Here is a 15,592-nt window from a genome sequence, read left to right on the forward strand (position 1 = left end):
TCCTGTGAAGATGTCCCCTTATCTCCTTTTATAGACAAAGGAAGCTGAGATTCTACGTAGATCAAAAATAGAGCACAATTCCCCGCAGGGCCTGATCTGTTCCAGCTCAGGCAGCTGATGACAGCTTTCCCTCCTAGACCCTCTCCATCTGTCCACAGGTCTGGGTCTTCAGGACCTGATGCTGCCCTAAGCCGGCCTCTGCTGGTCCCGCATGTGCAGTACCTGCCTCCCTGGTCTAGGAGCCCTCAGAGGGCCTGGACCACGGCCTCCCTCTCTCCACACTTCACAGAACCGAGGCGGGGAAGCTCGGGTCCTGAGTGGAGCCACAGTGAACGACGCGGTCTTCCCCCAAACGTCCACACTCCTCCTGGCTCTCGTTCTTTGCACTGGACCCTCCTCTACCCCAAACCCAGTGGATACCAGCTCACAGCCACCATCCCGTCCGTCCAGCTAATCCCTTCCACTGGGCTCCTCTGTGACACCTGGGACAGGAGGAAGTGCCCCTTCTATGTGCAGCCACGCCACCCTAGAATGGAAGAAAGAGGTCGCTGCCCTCTGCCAGCCCCTGCTCTTCGACATGACTTCACCCACAGGAGGTACCACAGTCCCAGGGAAACAGAGTTTAAGAGAGGGGGATGGCCCTTTGGGACGCAAGTCCACCATCTTCTCAGTCTGCTGGCTTTCCAAATAAAGTCACCATTCCTTCCCCCAACAACTCGTCTCTCGATTTACTGGCCTGTCATGTGGCGAACGGTATGAGCTTGGACTCAGTAACGTGAGTGGAGCACTGACCACCCTGCCCCGTCCTCACCAGTGTTTGTAAGTATCCCCTTCAAGGCCAGGGGCCCTTCAGGCCGGGAGTTACAGAGGGATATCTGCAGAGGTCAGATCCCAAAGGAACCTTGGCCCCCATCCCGGAAGTCAGCCAGGACCCACACCTCCCAGCATCACTGAAACCAAAAGCAAACACATCCCTGCAGGACCAGCCCAGGTTTGTATCTTCTTCCCCAGGCACCCTGCTGCCTAGGAAATCAGTGAGGCCTGAATCTGCACAAGAAATCCCTACAGGCTCTAATTCAACTACTGGGGGAAGAGGATCAAAAATGATGTCTCAGGTCTTCCCAAATCAGTGGCTAGGCCTAGTACAATTCCAAACTAATGCCATGGAATAAAACTAATGGGAAGAATTAAGGCGAACATTGCCAAGAAAATCTGGGAGAAGAAAGGAAAGAAAGATAAAGAGGCAAAAAGTGGAGTGGGACTTGCTCAGCCAAATACAGCATGTTTTACAGAGTTGGGGAGAGCTGGGTTTATTCACCAAATGACGCTGGGCCTTTGGGTAAACTAGTGGGGAACAAAAAGAATTAAGTTGCATTCTTACTTCACAAACCATCTGCCAAGTGATTTCAACAGTCATCTGTAAAACTGAAAGCATCAAAATAAGAAGAAACTGTAACTGGCTCGCTGACTGAGGATGCAGAAAGGATTTCTACGCACAGGAGCCAATTAAAGAAATCCATAGGAAAAGTACAGGCATTTGACTACATGGAAAGTTAAAGTATTTGTGTGATAAAAAGTCACGAACGCACAGCACTTAGTTGAACAAAGTCTGGATCGTGAGACGAGGATGGTTGTTTAGATGACATCTCACCTTCGGTCAACACATGTTGAAGGCAGACAAACCCCAGGCTGGTTACAGAGATACGGTCTCTGGTTTTCGCCCTGCGGGGTCATGGGGGGTCTTGGCTGATTTCTGGGGACACAGGGTCCAGGAGCAATTTGACCTGTGAAGGCGCCCCTCCCTAACCATCCAGGAGAGACATCTGCCTCAATTCATTTTTCAAAAATGTTCTTGTACTCAAATCTGAGTTTAAATGCAATGGGGAGTTAGATATTTGTAATAAAACCTGTGGTGATATCTTCAATAAAGGAAAAAAGAAAAGCTTTTTAAAGCAAATAGAGTTCATCGAGCTAATATTTCAACTAGCTGAATGTTTGGATTTCTGTATTTTGCATGTCTGACCTAACACATGAAATCATATACATGAAATCTAAAATATCTGTTGTTTATCTCATTTACTACTCAATTAAAATAGACTTGACTCAATTTTAACCTACTCAATTAAAATAGACTTAACTCATTAAAAATGGTAAAATACAAATGATTCCACCAAGCCTTATCTTTAAAATGCTCAACTTTCGAGAATTTCAAGCAAGTGGGGGAATTACATAATAACTCCGTTGACTGTTACTTGACCACAAGTCATGATCAAATACAAATGAGACAGAAGCTCACAGTAATTAGAACACCTGAAACCAAGCAGGGCCCTGCAGGGCCTTCAGAGGTATGAGACCTCAGAGTCCCGCACTTCTTGTCTGTAAAAAAATTTTAGTCTTCTAGGCCTTCCACGAGTTCCAAAGAGCATAGTCATGTAGTGAATAATTAGAGAAGTGAGAAAATGCAGAAACAAAGGAAAAGCAGTCCAACAAGAAAAGTAATAATAGCTTAAACAACAATTCAGCCATAAAACAGCCACAGAACTCCTGGTTCCTCCTCAAGGGATATAGCTAACATCTGATGCATATCTTTGAGTTGTTTTGTGAAAACTAAGACCCCCACCCAGGTGGAGGACGGCAACTACATGATGTCTACATGTTCGTTGGAACCAGGGTTGGAAATCACACTCAGTATTTCCTCCCCACCCTCTTCCTTGGCCACACATGCAGGACACACACACACACACACACACACACACACGCACACGCCCTCTCACGAACACCCACCCCATCTGATAGGCCCATTTTTCTCAAAACATTCCTTTCCTTGACCTCTGTGACACCACCCTATTCAATTACAGATCTCTAAATGAGCTACTTAGATTCTGTGCTTTGGAAAAATCTATGAAACAAATTGTAAGATAATTTGCTCAGCACTGGAAAGCTAGAAATGCCTCCATCCAAAAGCAGACGGATGTTAAATTCACCCAGCCTCTCTCTGATCATGGCCTCACCTTTCCCAAGGCTCCTCCTAACCCACCACTCTCCTCTGAATCCCTGAAATACGAACTCTGGAATCCACGGTTCATCTCCTCTCTTAAACGCAATAAAGCCTGAACAGCCAGGGTCACTGATCTGTGAAAAGTACGTAACAGTAGATTGCAGGCATGCTCTAATTCAAAACAATTTCAAACAATGGGTGTGTCTGAACTGGGGGCTGCACCTCCTGCAGTGGGGGACCTGGATGAGGGATGACCATCAGCAGCCCTTTGCTTCTGATCCCAGGCACTCAGACAGTGACTGTCACTTCCTCTTCACGAGTAAATGTAGACATGGATGCCCTACAGGATCCACAGCTCCCAGGGAGAGAAGGTAGGCAACTGTATTTCCCACTCAATGGGTGCGGTCAACCAGGACGAGCCACCATCAGGACAAGAGGCCCTAAGCAGCCACTCCATAGAAACAGCTGCATCTGAGGGGTTCTCCGGGGAGGCTGGGTGAGCTCTGCCTGCTGCTTCCAGCAGCATGAATGGCCCATGCTCTCTAGGGCCTGTCTGCATTGTCTACCCAACTCTTCCAGTTCCCTCAGATCTGGCCAAACCCGGGAGAACTGACTCGTGTTAATCAGATGCACAGAAGCTGGGGAACCAACAATTTACTCTAAATTTACAAGGGGGCATCACTGTGCTTTTTAAATGTCCAGAACATACATTTGTTTACTATTCTGCACACTAGTGGTCCTTGAACACTGCCTAGATGTCAGAAGGTTTTGAGTGAACTAAGCAACATTTCCCCAAGTGGACCCCTTAGAACACTGGATCCGGAAGATGTTCCATGGTTCTGTGGCCAAAAGAAGCTGGCAAACATTACATGTTATGGAGGCATCCTAAAGAGTCCCAATGCACATAATGATAATAAAGGCACTGAAAAGTCCTGCAGTGGAAAACCTGCTTAACACTAGCATTTATTTCTCTAAAGCATTTTACCCAAGTAACTCTAGTAATTCCTTAGTAGAACTGCCTCCTAAAACACCACTGTGTAAATTCTGCTCTGGACATACACTGCGTGGGATGTGCATCTGAGCAGGGCCACCTCTAGCAAGTCAGCAGTGGTTCAGCAAAATGATTACTGGGCCTGGAGCCCTAGTTCCAACTTTGGTGCTTTGACCTCTCCAGGCCTCTGTTTTCCCACCTACCAAATGGAATTGTTAGTATTGCTATGAGAAACAACTGAGATATTATCTGGACAAGCATTTTATAAAGCACTATAAAAATATTATCTGCTGGGACTTCCCTGGTGGTCCAGCGGTTAAGACTCCACACTCCCAATGCAGGGGGCCCGGGTTCGATCCCTGGTTGGGGAACTAGATCCTGCATGCCACAACTAAAAGATTCCGCATGCTGCAACTAAAGATCCCTCACGTGGCAACGAAGATCCCGCATGCCACAACTAAGACCTGGTGCAGACAAATAAATAAATAAATATTAAAAAAATAAATGTCAAGAGCAATAATAGTGACATTAAAAAAAATATTATCTGCTAAGGATATACTTATTGCCCTGTAACTCCTCAAAATGCTTTTTACAGGGGGATACTTCTGTTCACTTGTTCAACACCCATTCCTTAAGTGTTAGAACTAGGAGCTGGGGCTTCCCTGGTGGTGCAGTGGTTGAGAGTCTGCCTGCCAATGCAGGGGACACGGGTTCGAGCCCTGGGAAGGGTCTGGGAAGATCCCACATGCCGCGGAGCAACTGGGCCCGTGAGCCACAACTACTGAGCTTGCGCGTCTGGAGCCTAGGCTCCGCAACAAGAGAGGTCGCGATAGTGAGAGGCCCACGCACCGCGATGGAGCGGCCCCCGCTTGCTGCAACTAGAGAAAGCCCTCGCACAGAAACGAAGACCCAACACAGCCAAAAAATAAATAAATAAATAAATAAATGTAAAAAATAAAAGAACTAGGAGCTGGCTTTCATCCTTAGGAAGTTCACCGTGGGCAAATGGCGGCCATTGCATATTGCTCATAAGTCATACACACCCAAGGAATTCTGGTGCCGTACCAGGGAGAGGAGGAGGGAGTTCAGGGAATCCTTCCCAGCTGAAACCACGAGGAATCTGGAAGGATCGTCAGGAGGCTTGGATATACAAGGGGAATGGGACGAAGAGCAAAATGATGCAATGCAGGCAGTGTGTGCTGATTGGGCCCAGTTGAGGTTGACCTCCCAGTGTTGACTGCCCTTGGACAGAGGAGAAATGACTTATCTGTCTCCTCCAAGCAGAGGGGGAGGATTTACCTCTGAAAAGAGGCATTTCTGGAGAAGGAACTCCTCTTTGTTGTGGGTAGTGGCCCTTGAATTTGGCGAAGGGGAGGAGGACCTCAGGCCGGGAAAAGGGGGCTGCTGGGAAGTTATCTCTAAACAAGTGCATACCACAGACCTGGGGGTCAAGCTGCTCCCATATGCCCCTGCATGGGAAGGGGGAGTCAAGGGTGGACTATTTTAGGGCTCCTTCTCTACTCAGATAACCTGTCTGTGGGACAGTGTCTCCAGACAAAGAGGTCACGGTAGCAGGTTGGTCTTCTCACGTCCCCAGACTCCAAATGCTGAAAGCAGAGTCCCCAAACCCCAAAGCTCCTGTCAACCACCAGCCTTCTTTCTAGAGTCCCAAATGTGAGTCTCCCCCCAGGCCCCTCCCAACCCACGGCCCTCGATGCCCTCTGTGGAGGTGCCAGAGCAGGGACTGCACAATTGTTCTAGAGACACGTTGGAAAAGAGAAAATGCCCACCTTTATGTCCACTCATCAAAATACTCTCGCATATTTGAACTGGGTAAAAAGTTAGTAAGAGTTCCACAGTCAAAAACATAACCTATAAAGTATAAGAATCTGAAAAAGAATACATATATATGTGCGTGTGTGTGTGTGTGTATAATTGATCACTTTGCTGTAACCTGAAAATAACACAACAGTGTAAATCAACTATACTTCAATTTTAAAAAATTTCATAGTAAAACCAAAAAAAACCACGACTATATACAAAGTCGGCATTGCATAATCTGCTGCATGCCACTGTCAAGCCTCATAAACCCCCAAGTGGGGTCCAGATAAACTGAGGGCAACTGGAAACACTGCTTCCATTGAACAATGATGCAAGGTCATAACCACAACCCGGACCTGATGTAAAATGTTGATATTTTGTTCACTGTGGATTTTTTACATGAAATTTGATGTTTTTCAATATTGCATTAAAACACTATTTTTCTTAATGACCGAGTTCCGCCAGATGTTTGCTTTTGCTGCAATATTTACAAAGTCCTATTGGTCCGAAGAGTGCTCTGGGGTTTCCTTGTTGATGACAGCATGTTTCTAAGAAATCCCACTATGCCTGAAACCCTCAGGCCTGCAAGAAACTACCCTCCACAGCGCTCGGGTTCGTGCGCGGCTTCCTCTGCTGACTTAGGAACCCCCCCCCCCCGCCCCCAGGATCTGAGAGCTCTGACGAGAAGCGAGGCGCCGGTTAGGGCCCAGGGGGTCGGTCGCGCCCTGTATTTCTTGGCAACACATCACAGGCTTTAAAGCTGAATTCTGCAAACTCCCCGCCGTCCCGCGGCCGTCGAGGGGCGCGGGTGGGTGGACGCTGCGCTGGTGGGAGCCGAGGCCAAGGGTGGAGGCCGAGCCGGGGGGGTGGGGGCCGAGCCGGGGGGGTGGGGGGCGAGGAGGCCTCAAAGTGGGAAAGTGGCCCCCTTGCTTCCCGGGCTCCTCCTCCGCCTGCCATCAATCACCGCAACAACCCCATTGCCCCCCGTCCGGCTTCTCCCCCCCGGGGGAGGAAATCCCTAGCCCGAGCGTCCGCCCCGCTACGGGCTGAGCGCACGTACCCGGTCTGCGCCGGGCACCCGGGCGTGCGACCCCGCTCCGGGCCGCGCGCGCCGGCGCGGGGCGCACTTGACACCCCCTAGGCGTCCCCGCAGGTAGAACTCAACCAAAGTCCCTACCTCCTCCGCCGCGCGCGCCCGCAGCCTCGGCGGCCCCTCACCCCCCCTCCCCCCGGCAGAGGTCTGCTTAAGATCCTTGCCCGGAAGCCCACCGTGCCCCCGTCCCGGCGCCCCCATTCCCTGTTCCCCCCTCCCCCGCCCGTCCCCAAGACCCCCGAGGCCGCTCGCTCGCTCTGCCCCCAGGCCTCAGGGGAGGAGCGTGCGAGGAGCAGCACCCGTGCCTCGAACCCCGCAACGCCCCCACCCCGGTCTAGGAGTCTCCCGGCGCGCCGGGTGCGGGCACAGGGGGTGGGGTCTCCGCTGCCGCCGCCCCTTACCTCGCGCAGGCCCTCCCCGCAGGTCCCGGAGGCGGGGGCGACCGGTGGCCCCGCGGACTAGCGCGGGGCTGACTCTCCCCGCCCGGGAGGAGTAGGAGGAGGAGGAGGAGGAAGAGAAGGAGGGGAGGTGGAGGGGGAGGCGAGGGAAGGGCTTTGTGTCTGCCTCCCGCCCTCCCTCGGCTCCAGCTCTAGCCATCCCCCTCCCCCAACCGCTCGGGAGGGATGGGGCGGGGGAATCCGAGGGGGCGAGGAAGGCGCCTGCGCGACCGGGGCCCCCAGCGCCCCCGGTACCGCCCACCCTCCGCTGCGGGGACGCGCAGCCTCTGCGCTCACCCGGGGACCAGGGACCCAGGCTGCAGGGAGGAGAGAGCTGGACCAGAAAGTTGATCTAACCCGGAGCGAACTTGGCTGGCCCGGCTCCCGCCCCGCCTCGGCGCCGCCGCCCGGCTCTTCTCACTCCCCGGGGAGGACCGGACTTTTGTTCTCGAGACTCGGCCCAGTCTCCTTTCTGTCCGCCCATCACAGAGCAGCACACACGCTTGCACCCCCTTCCCGTGACGAGCCCCGCCGCCCCCCAGCGGACCCAGATCCGCCGCGCGGGCTGGGAGCCCCAGCTGGGGAGGCCCGCGTGGGCGCGGCCCTTTGTCCCCGGTTTGGCCGCGCCGTGTCCCCGCCGCGAGGTGTTTTGCTCGTCCTCGCTGAGTAGGGGGCCGCCTGGGTTGGTTTCTGTGTGTTCAGGGCCACCCAGCCCCGGCCCCGCGGGAGCGAGAGCGGCGGGGAGGAGGGATGTGGTTTGGCTCCGCGCTGGGAGACCTTTATCACCCCTGGGAAGGCGACGCGGACAGGCGGGGAGCTGCTGGCCGGTTGCCGGCCAGGAACCAGCAGTCGTCTTTCTTCCGAGTCGGGCGGGTCCCTGGTGAGCTGCTGAGTTTTCCCACTTCCCCGCTGGGGAGAGCACCTTTGCAGAGAAATACCCAACAGCGTTAGAGTTACCGAAGTAGCTGGTGTCGCAAAAAAAACCCGCAAAGACACCTGTTTCGGACAGAGCAGAAAAAGGAAACAAACGGACAAAGACCTTATTTTTGCTCCTGTTCTGCTTCAGACCAGTAGCCAAAGAGGCGACTTGGATTTCACTGGTGTCGGCTCTTGTGAATCCTGCCTTCTAAAATCCCCAAATTTAGTTTTCATTTGTAATCAGCTCAGCTCCCAGGAAAACATAGCCCACTGTGCTTCTCTTCTGTTCCAAGTCAACCATTCAATAAAGAATTGAGCACCTGCTATGTGCCTGGCACTGCTCTAATGTTTGGGATGAGCTGGGGAACAAAAGATGAAAAGATCTTTGTTATTGATTAGAAACAAAGATCTCCCTGCCTTGGTGGAGCTGGCCTTCCGGGGGGGCAGGGGCAGAGGGTGAACCATGAACATCAATAAGGTAATTATCTGGGATGGTAGAAGAGGTCAGTGATAGGGAACCAAAGAAAAAGTAGAATAAGGAGGCCAAATAAGGAGGTTGGGGAGTGCTAGTGTGTGGTGCAGTGTGTGGGATCCAACAGGTGGGGTGGTCAAAGGAGGCTTGCTTGAGAAGGTGGGATTTGGGCAGGTGAGGGAGGGAATACCTGGGGAGAGAGCTAGGGGCAAAGGCTCTGAGCTGCTGGCTGGAAATCGTGAGGGTCTGAGTGGAGAGTGATGTGGTCTGGCTATATTGCTGAAAGATGGGCCTGATGCTGTATAGGAGCGTTGACTGTAAGGGGCAAAGATGGAAACAAGTTAGGAGACTGTTGAGATAATCCTGGCTGGAGATGAAGGTGGCACAGAGCAGGGTAGTGGCACTGGAGCTGGAGGGAAGTATGGATTCTTATTTATTTTGCAGGTAGAACCTTCAGGAATTCCTGAAGGTTGGATACGTTGGCAGAAGGGAGAAGTAGACAGAGACAGACCTGGTCCCACATCTCTCCTCCTTCTCTCCCTTCTTCCGCCGGATTGATTGTGTTTTGTAGACAAAGTGCCCCAGGTAAATGCTGAACAGGTATGGCCTCTGCTCCTTTCTTCCTGTTCTTTTCCCTGTCTCCCTTTCCAGGCATCCTCCTGAAAACTTAACTTCGTCTTGTGGACACAGGCTCAATCTATTCCAGAACTCGGGGCCCATTTGGCCCTGTCCCCTACCCCACCCCCCCACCGGAAAACATCTTACTGTAGAGATGGATTTGGGGTTATTCATCAGAACTATTTATTGAGTAGCAACTGTGTATGTGCAAGCACTGTTGTAGGCTCTGGGGCTATAGCAGGGAACCAAAAGATAAAACATTGTGTTCTCCTGGAACCCACAGTCTCATGGGGAGGGAGGCCAGAAACCAGACAAGCAAGGAAAATATGTGACATGGTTGATGAAACGTACCATGGAAAAAAATTAACCTGGGGGGTGGGGTGGGGAAGAGAGAGTGCTGGGGAGGCTGCAATTTAAAATAGGTGGTCAGAGAAAACTCCAGGAAAAAAACCAAACAACTCTAAAATAACAAGCCTTGGACCCTCTCAGGGACTTACACTTGGCAGGTTTGGCCTCCTGCTCTGGGTCCCTGGAGATGGCAACATTCACTCCAATCAGCTGCAGAGATCGCAAGTGCTCCAGGGGCACTTCTGTCAGCTGAGGACCAGCCAGCCAAGAAAATGTCATTTCTAATGAAGTTATTTCCCTTCCAGAGTAAACCAAGCAGCACTGGTCTGGAAGCATTGCCCAGAGCTGGCAACTCAGCAATTTGTTTCTCTCCTCTGTCGAGCAGGGCAAGTAGAGGTGAGTGTTCTGTGCACACAGAATGACCTCAAAAGAGTGGTTTTGTACTCCAGGGTCTGAGCTGTACTGTAATCACAATAATTATGATGGCCATTCTTTATTTTTTCATCTGCAGTGGTAATGGGTAACATTACGTTGCTCAATCCCCATAGCCACCCTGAAATTAACTGGGGCTTTCTTTGTGACCTAGTATATGATCTATTTTGAAAAAAAAAAATTCCATATTTATCAGAAAAGAAGGTTTATTAAACACCCCCCATAATCTAGTTCATACTTAGCATATAGTAGTTGTTCAGAACTGTTTATTACTGAACTTGAACACCAATTAATTAAATGTGAATTCATCTTTTATACTTATTCTAATTCTCCATGTCGTTTATTTTTACTATTCTCTTTGCCAATCTCCTAATTGATATCCTGCCTTCTCCCCTACCCACCTTCTTGAATAAAATAGACTTAGGGCAGATGTGTTAACATCTTCCATTTCACTTGGAGTTTTGACATTTTTCTTTGAATTTTCTACCATTCATATTCTAGCATTTTCATGCTGTTACACAGTACATAAATATTTACGTGTACTATGATTTTACTGTGGATGGCATAGTTATCAGTATAATAAATCTCCTTTGCCCCATTAAGTGTGTTTGTCCTGATTTATTCTGAAATTCATATCATGACCCCTGCTTTCTTTGTGTTTGTATTCATTTAATAAATTCTTTTGTCTATCCTCTATTTTAAATCTTTCTGCATCTTTTTATTTATATGAGTCTTTTTGAAGCAACTGAATTTTCGGTTATATAACTGAATTTTCTTTTTAAACCCAACTGGTGAATTTGTTTCCATTTTTGCCATCTTGTTTTATGGTTTGGGGGTTTTCTAAACCCCTGCCATTTCCTGAGTTCTATGCTTTTGGGTTAAACTGACTGTACTTTATCTCTTCGTAGGTTCTCCAGTCATTTGAAAAGTGTAGTTCTTGTTTTACCCAGAGTGGTTCATTCAGTCCTGTATTCAATTATGATTCTGTTCTGGGTGGCAGGCACAGTTCCAGGCACTGTGGCTATATGATAAATATATGAGCCTAAGAAGAATCTGAACAAACACATGAAAAGAACCCTTATCTCCTCTTTGCTTCCTCATATATTTCAGTTACTTTTTCACAATCACTCTTTGTTCAACCTAGTTTATAAGCACTTAGGCTTAATCACTTTGGGGGTTTTCCTGTGAAGGCTCCTATGCACATGTAAAAATAGAATTTGTGTGCTTTACTTCTGTTGATCTGTTTTACGGCAACTTAAGCCTTGGGCCCAGCCAGAGACTCCAAGAAGACAGAGGGAAAGTTTGCCTCCCCTACACTATGCAGATAGAACCACCAGGGCACGCTCCTTTATATCTCTCCTGTGTTACGTTTGGATGCAATTTAGATTACACTTTAGTTGAGTTTAGCCGTCAGTACATTGACTAAATTTGGCGGGTGACTTAAAAAGAGTAAATATTTGTTGACATTAACTGAAAAAATATTGTCTCCTTTGAGAAAGTTGAGTTACAATGAAACACCTATGATGACATTTTCGAAATTGTGTGTGCACGTGCTTGCCTGTGTTTGTGTGTGTGTTTATACCCCAAACCTTCCCCAGTGGGAGGATAAGTCTTCAGGGCATGCTGAAGAAGTCCTGTGGAGGAGGGGGAAGAGGAACCCCCTGCCCCATTCTGCTTAGGTTTTCGGGGGGAGCACTTGGATGAATAGTGGTGCCCTTTCCTGAGACAGGAGCAGTTTTGAGGGAATGAGAAATAAAGACTCCTGGCTATCTCTGGTTTATTTGAAAACTGCCTGCCCTGACTCTGCCCAGGTACACCGCCCAGGTACACTGTGGGATTTACCCTGCTGTCCAGTTCCCTGCTTACGTCCCAGGCCCAGGCCCCCCGTTCTTTCTAGTCTTTGCTTATATATACTGGGCTTTAGGATAGAAACTTACATCATTGAATAATTATTTTTATTCTACCTGACTCATCTGCTAAGAATTAATTGTATCTGAATTGAGATTTCAATTCTATGTATAACAATTATTTAGATTTCATTCAATGTTTAAACTCGTTTCAATATGGATCACCTGTCTTTTGTATCATGTCTTTGCGAATGTTAACGATTTCCCTTTTCATCCACTAGAAATATAGCTTAATAGATTATAGCCCAGCTAGACTATAACATGAAAACTTTTTTTTCAGGGACATAAGGGACATAAGTTTGCTGAGCACACTTGTGTCTGAGAAACCTTATCTCTTTACACACGAATGTGTGTGGAATTCTTGCTTTCTGTGATGGATTGTCTGCAGAGCTGGCGCTGGCAATCTCTCTCATTCCACCGTGTGCATACCACTCTTCCATCAAGAGGTCGGTCCATCTCCCCCTCCTTAAATCTAGCCTCACCCTCTGACTTGCTTTAACCATGGAAAAAGTGATGCTGGGTGGCTTTGCCTTAGGACTTCAAAGCCCTGGCAGCCCCCATTTTGCCTTCATGAGATCCAACGCCATGTAACCTCGTGATAGGCCACTGAATGATGGGACACCACGTGGAGAGAGTCTGAGACTGGCAGCTGCTCCTGCAGACATGTGAGTTGAGCCATCCTGGACTGTCCAGCCCTGAGCTCCCACTAAATCAGCCATGGGAGCGACCCCAGCTGACACCACTCAGAGCGGAAGGACCACCAGCGGGGAGCCTAGCCAACCCACACAATGACATAAGTAACTGTTTTTGTTTCAAGTCTCTAAGTGTTGGAACAGCAAATAAATAACTGATCTCTTGTCTTTTGAAAACTCTATAACTTTGCTTCATTACTTTCTAACATTTAATCTTAGTGAGAAGTCTTAAGTTCAGCCTGATTTGTTTTTCTTCATTATCATAAGCACTGCTTTTGCCTGCTTTTAGACTTTTTCTTCATCTTTCTAATTTAAGCATTTTTCCAGGATGTGTTAGAGTATGAGTACCATCTCACTGATTTGGTATGCAACACAGTTAAACACTTTGATTTTTGTCTGTAATTATTTCTTTTGCAGCTTTTAAAAACTTTTCTTTAGTGATATCTCTGCCTATTGCTTCTGTTCTAATTGTTCTGATTTCTTTGATAAACACGAGTCAGCAAACCACAGCTTGTGCCCCAAATCTGGCCCACCACCTGCTTTGTAAATAAAGTTTTATTGAAACCCAGCCACATTTATTTGCATATTGTCTGGCTGCTTTTATGCTTCAACAGCAAAGTTAAGAAGCTGCAACAGAGACCTTATGTATTAAGCTTGTCTTTTTATTCTGATGCTTTGACATCTTGGGGCCTTGCTGACAATGAACGGGGGCTTCCCTTCCCTGGGTTAGCAAATCCCTAGAGAAAGCAAACATCTCACCCTCTGAGCCTGCCTTTCATACGAAAACCCGCCAATCAAAACCCACACCCCAGCCACTTCCCTCATCAGGCTCTCCCACTTGGGCCCCTGTCCACCTGCCCTAATTTGGCACCCAAGGCCAGGTACCAGGCAAGAAGTAGGGACAGTCACTCTACCCCAGAGCCCACTGAAGTTAATTCAACTCACCAATCCTAAATCTGCTTACCCTTCCTCACCCATTCCTTCCCGCAGAAACCACGATGAAGTCTCCCGCGCATGTTTTCCCGTGGACCCTCTGCCTCCTGACCCACCCCGGTGCTTCCCCACGAGGCCCCCTGTGGTGTGCTGTGCCCCCTCCTCTTGGAAACTGTGAGTGACAAACTGTCTTTTCAGTGGCAGTCCTCTCCTGAGCTGTTGCCTCGACAAACCTGAATAATAATCAAACCTACATTTTAAAACATCATCTTTCTCATGAAGCCTGAAATATTCACCGCCTGGCCCTTTATTGAAAAGTCTGCTGTCCCCTGGACTGGGCCACCTGTAACTCTGAAATCACATCACTCTTGTCCCAAGTACGCGTCTTCCTCACCCACCATTTGCTCTGACGTTAGGCTGAAATGGCTTTTGTCAGTCGCCATTGCCAGGATGTTGCCAATTCCGTGGGCACTTCCCTCTCTTCATTTTACCCCACACAAATTGATTTCCCTCATATAATTAAACCCCATTTTCTCTTGGCTTCTATCCAACAGCATGTTCTCTGGATCTGCTCCTCTTTCTTCTCCTTTGCTGCCTCTTCCTGTGACACCAGCCTCCAGCGAGTCCCCCCTCCCCTTCCCGTGCCCCATCTCTGTACACATTCACTCTCTCTGGGGAATTAATTAAAACACTTTATCTATACCAATGATCATGAATCTGTAACCCCAGCCCTGACCTCTCACGTGTTCGACAAACTTCTGTACTCGACAATCCTCTTACATCTTCTACGCTTGGGAGGTAACAGCTACTCAGTGTTTTCATACCAAAGTTAGAACTCCTAATTTGCTCCCCTAAAACTCTCCCCAAACTTCCCTATCTCTGCATTTTCCTTAATTTCTTGCTTTTTCTTTTTCTCTTACCTTTTTTCTTCCAGTTTTATTGAGATATAATTGACATACAGCACTGTATATTGTACAGTATACTGATTTGACTTACATACATCAATCTGATACAACTGATAAAACAATCAGTTTAGTGAATATCCATCATCTCTTATAGATGCAAAGTTGGAGAAATAAAAAGTGTTTTCCTTGTGATGGGAACTCTCTTAACAACTTTCATATATAACATGCAGCAGTGTTAATTATATTTATCATTGTTGTACATTACATCCCTAGTGTTTATTTATCTTGTAACTGGAGGTTGTACCTTTTGACTACTTTTAGCCAATTCCCCCCTCCCCCCACCCCTGCCTCTGATAACCAGAAATCTGATCTCCTTTTTTATGAGTTTGTTTGAAGTATAATTGACCTACAGCACTACGTTAGTTCCTGTTGCACAACAAAGTGATTCGGTATTTCCATACATTTCAAAACGATCCCCACGATAAGTCTGTTTACAAATCTGTTAACCTACAAAGACATAACTTTTGCTTTTTCTTTAGTTCCAACTACAGACACATCGATGACACCTTCCTGCTCTCCCCACAAAACTAACCTGAACCTGTCCCCTTCTCTCCACCTCCGTTGCCACCAGGCTAGGCTGAGCCACCACCACGTCACAAGCCCAGGAGCCTTCTCCCTGGAAAACTGCATCTACTCCTGCCCGCTATGGGGTTTTTCTACACACAGCCGGCAGAATGATGTACTGCAGTTAGAGGGGAAATCGGATCCCATTCCTTTCCTGCTCACCCGTCCGGCTTCTCATCATTCTTCAGGAAATCCAAAGTCTTTCTCAAGGCTCACAGAGTCCTCACACTCTGGCCTGTGCCCTGCCTTTAACCCCATCACCCCCCAGCCACCCAACTCTGGTCTTTCCTTTGTTCTTTTGAACACACGGGGCTTATTCCGGCCTCAGAGGCTTTGCACGAGCTGTTTTCTCTGTGGTCCTTTGCATGTTTGCACCGCTGGCACAGAGCGCACTTTTGAAGAC

General features: G+C 48.4%; 1 protein-coding gene and 1 long non-coding RNA gene across 7 annotated transcripts in view; one reads left to right on the top strand and one right to left on the bottom strand.

Moving 5' to 3' along the window:
• RIN2 (Ras and Rab interactor 2) overlaps positions 1–7,496 on the bottom strand; it is a 226,994-nt gene extending 219,498 nt beyond the window's left edge. For all 6 annotated transcript variants that reach the window (XR_009703116.1, XR_009703114.1, XR_009703113.1 and 3 more), the window contains exon 1: positions 7,305–7,496. The gene's annotated coding sequence lies outside the window, so the exon portion shown is untranslated. The remainder of the gene's footprint in view (positions 1–7,304) is intronic.
• A 512-nt stretch (positions 7,497–8,008) lies between these two features.
• LOC133103903 (uncharacterized) lies at positions 8,009–12,424 on the top strand. Its single transcript, XR_009703414.1, has 4 exons — positions 8,009–8,220; positions 9,175–9,315; positions 10,002–10,092; positions 12,316–12,424. It is a non-coding gene; the product is annotated as an uncharacterized LOC133103903 (long non-coding RNA).
• The last annotated feature ends 3,168 nt before the right edge of the window (positions 12,425–15,592 follow it).

Source organism: Eubalaena glacialis, chromosome 13 (assembly GCF_028564815.1).
Source record: "Eubalaena glacialis isolate mEubGla1 chromosome 13, mEubGla1.1.hap2.+ XY, whole genome shotgun sequence".
NCBI classification, from domain to species: domain Eukaryota; kingdom Metazoa; phylum Chordata; class Mammalia; order Artiodactyla; family Balaenidae; genus Eubalaena; species Eubalaena glacialis.